Source organism: Sebastes umbrosus, chromosome 6, assembly GCF_015220745.1.
Source record: "Sebastes umbrosus isolate fSebUmb1 chromosome 6, fSebUmb1.pri, whole genome shotgun sequence".
NCBI classification, from domain to species: Eukaryota; Metazoa; Chordata; class Actinopteri; order Perciformes; family Sebastidae; genus Sebastes; species Sebastes umbrosus.
Genome location: NC_051274.1, coordinates 8,612,482 through 8,618,481, shown reverse-complemented (window position 1 = coordinate 8,618,481; position 6,000 = coordinate 8,612,482). Strand labels below are relative to the sequence as shown.

General features: G+C 44.5%; 1 protein-coding gene across 1 annotated transcript in view; it reads left to right on the top strand.

The window, feature by feature from the left end:
• The window catches only part of skia (v-ski avian sarcoma viral oncogene homolog a), a 78,263-nt gene that overhangs the window by 1,659 nt on the left and 70,604 nt on the right, over positions 1–6,000 (top strand). The gene's annotated exons all lie outside the window — the stretch shown is intronic.

Here is a 6,000-nt window from a genome sequence, read left to right as displayed (position 1 = left end):
GTTCTGAAGACCATAATGGGGCTCAAAATCAGGATCCCATAAAAAGTTCACAGCGCACCCCTAGAAGTGAAGTGCTAGATGGTGTGTAGTTGTGTGGTCTTGGGTATCCCAGTTTTTCCTCCTTGAGAGGGTTCCCTGTGGGTCCCACAAAATTGAAATTCCCCCCAGTTAAATTATAACTAAAAGGGTTAATTCTTACCACTTACACATTTCCTAAATTAATCTGGGGCTTAACTTCATCATATGCATTGTCTGTTGTGTAATATGTGTCAAACCTCCTGTAGAGGAACCACTCAGTATTTGGTCATCTTTGACATATTGTTACTAATTGGGCCTCATCCAGCAGTGACAACAAAACGCCTCTGGTGGCAATAAAGCCATTATTTGCCCGTGAAACACCTCTCAGGCTCACTTTTATTGGTCCGTACTGTAAATACAATCTCATTTACCAACAAATGGCTCAATGGGAAATCGTAAACAAACAGTTAGGGGGGGAGTGTGTAGATTAAACATGAATTCACATGTAAGTGAGGAAATAATTATTCTTGCTTTCTCCAGATTAAATGGCATTTCATTACACACACACACACACTTCAGTGGGATATTTCTTTCTCGGTCTACATTTCTGGTTGTTCTTTCAGTGCGTGTTCCCATGGGTTGGGGATACACTCCCACAGCAGTGGCATTATTGTTATTACGACAAAATGTGCCAATTTTGCGCGCATGTGTCTGTGAAGCCTTGTGTGTCACATGAAATGTAATGTTCGTCTGGCTGTCATGTGCTCGGCTTCCTGTGGGTTTGATCAGCGCTGCTATCAGCGTTGAAGGCTTTTTTTTTCTCTCCCTGGTTGTGTCCACATCCTCTGATTCTCTTTTTTTACATGACATAGTTCTAACACTATTTGAATAATCAGAATTAGAGCATCTATGCAGCCAGGTATTGGCTTTGCATGTTTCCTGTAGTTTCTGTGATCAGATACAAGACTTCTGACCAAATGAAGTAGTTTAGACATCTGAATCTGGTTTTCCGTGCTTTCTCCCAGCTCTGCTGTTTTGGGCTGACTGACTGTCAAACTGTATGAAGGGATTATAATCTGTGCAGGAGGTTGCAGAGAGAGTAGTTGGGTGGTAGACTGATAAAAGGAATCCCCCACCACCCGCCAACCACCACCCACCCCTAGAAAAAAAGGCTAGTGCAGCCATTTGCATGAGCTGTTACACATGAATGGAGTTGATGGAGCAGGGTTTAGAAGTATTGTGGTGGAAACATAATATGATCTCAACAAAGGAGAGCATTCAGCAAACATCGGACCCCCCTCCCAAACATCCACCTACCCGAGGCCAGCCATCCACCTCTGACATACACGCACCCACACTCATCCTCCCCCTCTTACCTACTTTTTTACGCCGACCTGATTGAAACCAGAGTGGACTTCTGGGCAGCAGACTTGTTGATGAGGCACAGAAAGCAAAAGTGTTTACAAGAAGCTCCCATCCAGTTCTCCACTGAGGCGTCTTTCAGGGGAATCTGCCAAAGAAAGAGAAATCAGGGAGACCATTGAAGTCCTGAAGAGTGCCAAAGTCCTGCCATGCATGGTGAATACCCACTCTTGGCACACACTTTCATTCAGACTCAAGTGGGCACACCTCAAGGACCCCCACTTTCAGGGGCCTCTTCTATTTTTATAAGTGCCGACGGGGCACCCAAGTGTTAAGCCCAAGGCTCATTTGAGCCTCTACCCCGCTTTTTAATTTGACTCCTCCTTTTTTTCCCCCCGCAAGTACCTTGTTTCAAGAAACACTAATGAGGGAATACACGCTGGGTAGGAGTTGAGGAATATTGCTTAACTTATGGCAACAGAGCTCCCCTTTGTCAGCACATTTCAGCACAGCCGAGGCACTTTGAAAATGTTCTTGGAGGATGTGAGGCAAAGTGCTAGACTGTGTCGTGCTGCCTTCGACTACCTTTCAGCACACGAGAAAATGCCATCATCTGCGTGCTGTCAGAGGAGTAACCGGGCAGCTCTGTGAATATTAATGAGGGTGTTTCAAAAGTGTTAGCAGGAGTCTCGCATGCAGACAGACACAGGAAGTGATATTGTCGCACTTCCCTACTTGCAGATGCTCTTTTGAAAGCTTCCTTCTGAGACGCACACGTCTGAATCACAGACCGTTTGAGTGAAAACAGCTTTTCACTTTACCTGCTTTTGAGGAAGGAGCGTGCAATTTGCAGTAAAAGTTCATTCTCTGGCCTTATCTGAAAGGATATGAGCCACCGCGCTGATTGTAAACAGCAGCGAGTAAATGGCGTGCAGTATTGAATTGTTTAACTCTAAATGAGTTTATGTGCTGGGTGTGGAACACTTCTCAGAGTTGCTCATGCCAGCGCTTGGCTGCAAGTCTTTTGGTTTCTGGCTGGTACACATGTGGGTGGCACACATAATCAGTGGCTTTCCGCATCAGGATGTTTAGATAAGGGTTGCGGTTGCAGATTTAGTATGTTGCTAACTTTATAATTCGCCCTCAAGATGATGTGATTTCTACACAATCCGTCTGTGTAAGGGAGATATGAGGAAGAGGATTGGGGTGGGCTTACTGTCGAGCCAGCTCAAGCTTGACTCATGCTTGGTTCAAAACCAGCAAGTTTATGTCAAACCTCTTCTTTTTTTGGTGTGGATCCTGTTCAGTTTCAGTCTATTCTTCACTTTTACTTTTCTTTGTTGAAGTCATAGAATTGGGCACAACATTTTGTTCACAGATGAAGGCTCATTCATTAGAGGCAGACAGACAGTCAGTCTATGCTTACATTCCAGACCTGCCACTCCTCCAGTAGTGAGGGTGATTTACACAACTGTTAGCTTAAATGAAAACACTCTTTTCTTGGCTTGAATAAAACTGTATCAACCGTGACTGTTGAAAACAGTAAGGGAAACCCAGATTTCCTCCTCATCCAAGGATTCTTTTTGAAGTGGTGGGAAGTGATTTGTTCAGAGACTTATGCTCCATTATATTCCTGTACTTACACACAACTCATTCCTGCAGGCTTTTTCTATGCTTTATTCCTGTGGTTCATTGCAGTAAAAGCTGAAACTAAAGCTGACTAAAGTGTTCTATATAGCGCAGATCTATTTAACCCTGAAAACGACAAAAGGAGATGAAACTTTTGTCATTTGTGGGGTTTTAATATTTGGCTCTAAAGCATTGCACTCCAAATATCTGGCTGCCATTCTCTTATGTGCAGGAGCTAAAACTTCCCCTTTTACTTGGACCACCCCCACCCCTGAGAAGCCCCCGCTGCTGCTTGGGATATCTGGCCTCCAGCTGAAGGGGCCGCTTGTTTCAGGAGGGAGGTGGGGCAGTGGTGGTGGTGGGGGCCCAGAGGAAGTGAACTCCCCAAGGGGATATAGGCCCATGTCCTGTTTCATATGCAAGGCGCAGTGTTGGCTAAGCCTGCTGACAGCCAGCCATGTCCACACAGTGGACAGGACAACAGCTGGTAGCTGTGCATTTCAATGGCTGCTGAGGGAATATTTCCATTCTCTGTTCATGGGTGTATGGCAAAACGTGGCAAAAGTCTGCTGCAATTTTGTCCTGATTGTGTGGGTGTTAGGAAAGGTGATTTTAAGAGATGCAATGCTGTTGCTGTTTCTGTTTGATGGTTCTCTTTTTTTGCCAGTCAAATAGTATCATTTAGAATTTGTGCTCTGTGCTTTGAAAAGGAGGAAGCCACCAATTCAATTAGGTCTGTATAATGAGTTCTGTTGCCTGGCCAGGCTGCCAGTCTGGGTTTCTAATGGAGGACAGTCAGTCCATGCTGTGAGGCATGACTGAGGGTCAGAGAGATCAATGCCAAATTGACATCCAAGTGTCTTTATGTCAAATGTGACTGAAAACTCCATCACTTTTCAAGCTCAATTAATTATTAGTGGACTGACAGAACAACACAGAAAGTGCCTCCTAAGTGGAGTTCACTGACTGGCATTATGAGAAAGAGAGGCTTCTTCTTCAGAAAGAAAGATTTGGATGTAATTGCTCTGAGCCTGAATGCTATGCAAATGAAAGTCAATTAAAAAAAATAGGGTGTTTAATTAGTCGTTAAGATTGTGTGCTGAAACTTTTGTTAATGACTTTCCACATATGCCATGGCTTTTCTTCCCCTATGCAGGAAACTGCTAAAACTACACTTATTTTGCTCTTTTGTCTCTTCACCTTGTGAAGAGTGACTTTGCTTTGAGGAACATTATGTCGAGAGATTCATACTGAATCTCAGGTATCATATTGGCTTTATTTGCATATCGCGATTTTAAAAAAAAAGATTTTGAAATTGATTTTTTAATGCCAGAATCGATATATTTGCTTCATTTGAGTCTATGCGGAGTTAGCAGGAAGTTACCGCTTTTGTTGTTGTAGTCTGAGTAACGTGACATCATATCTGTTCTGTATCCGTCAACCAAAACAAACAGCAGCCAGCCGAAATGATAACGTATAAAACGTTGGAGGGTCTGCGTGGATACGACCTGCACCCTCCCATTTAAAATCCAAAGTGGTAAACACTACACATCCAGTAAAGTATGGAAACACTTTGGGTTTCACACATTGCCAGGAAAAGTAGAACTAGACATCACCGCTAACTCTGTCATGGACAGGAAACGTTATTGTATCATGGTAACGTGCGGTCGAGCTGGCCGTCACTCTCGTCTCCGTGGTCAAATGGGCCGATGCTACAACTGTAGAGCACCCATATACTGACATTTATGTTAAATGCATTGAAATGGCCTAGATGGAGCTGACCATTGATGTATAAAGAGAACAGAGCTGTCATGCTGTATTTCAGAGAATAAATTCAGCTTCTCTTGGGGCACAACTTTTAAAGCATTATTTAAAAACCTAATGATAAAACCAAACTTCATTAACTAATCTTTTATTTAGGTGGCATTGCTGACCCATAGCGGCCTTGAATCACCAACTCTGCACACCTTTCTCAGGCAATGTCATATGCTCAGTGAGTTCAAAAATCTTGTTTGACAAATAGCAGAAGTCTCATTCAGTAGGAGACAGTGACTGAGGAGAACAAGAAAAGGTTCCAGCCATTATTGCCAGCCATTGTCTGCCCTCCACCCCCCCCTGCTGAGCTCCCATCCCTGACCCACTGGCTTCCACATCCATCAGCAGCGTCTTCATATGACAAATGAACGGAGCAACCGGCCAAGTACTTTATGAAGAACTGACTGGCTGTAGTCAGTCTTTGTGCGGAGGAGGAGACCCGGGGCAGGGGAAGGAAAACAAGGCTCTCTGGGGCTATCGGGCTACCTCCCACCTTCCCGCCTGTCCATTCAAAGAAGATGGAGGGAAAAAAAGGGTTCCAAAGGAGTAGTCCATGTTGCAGTTGTAGATGCATGCAAGCTATCTGGGAAAGTGATGCATGCAAAGCTCAGAGCAAAATTGCTTTTGAGATCCAAGAGCATGCGTGGAAATAAAGTATTTCCTCCCACTCTGTGAAACGCCTTCTCAGAATATTCATAGCCTTCTGATAAAGCGGGAAACTAACAAGCACACTCAGCTTGCAGTGGCTATTCTAAGTCTCCGGAGGACGGAGGAGCGTGTCTCACTAGATAGTTATTGTGAGAGCGGCACAGAAGAAAGAACCCGGTGACCTCCTCCAGGTGTTGCGTGGAAAAGAAGCTCTTCCTCAGTCAGATGGTGCAATTCGATGACCTGACCGTTGGCTTGTGAACGACAGTGTCAATTTTTTTTGGTGGGCATTCATTCAATATTGATGGAAGGTTACTGTAGGCGTTGAGGTCCCGCGTGTTTATTTAATGAGAGGGGTCTTTGAAATATTCATCAACACACATGGCACTGTAAGCCCAGTTATTGTCCTTACTACACATCCCCAAGCACCATCCTCTAACCTTTCGCCTCCTTACCTGCCCTGAGGCGTCTGTACTGGCCGAGGATGCGTCAGTGATGCTCAGATGTAAGGCCGGCATCACACTGAAT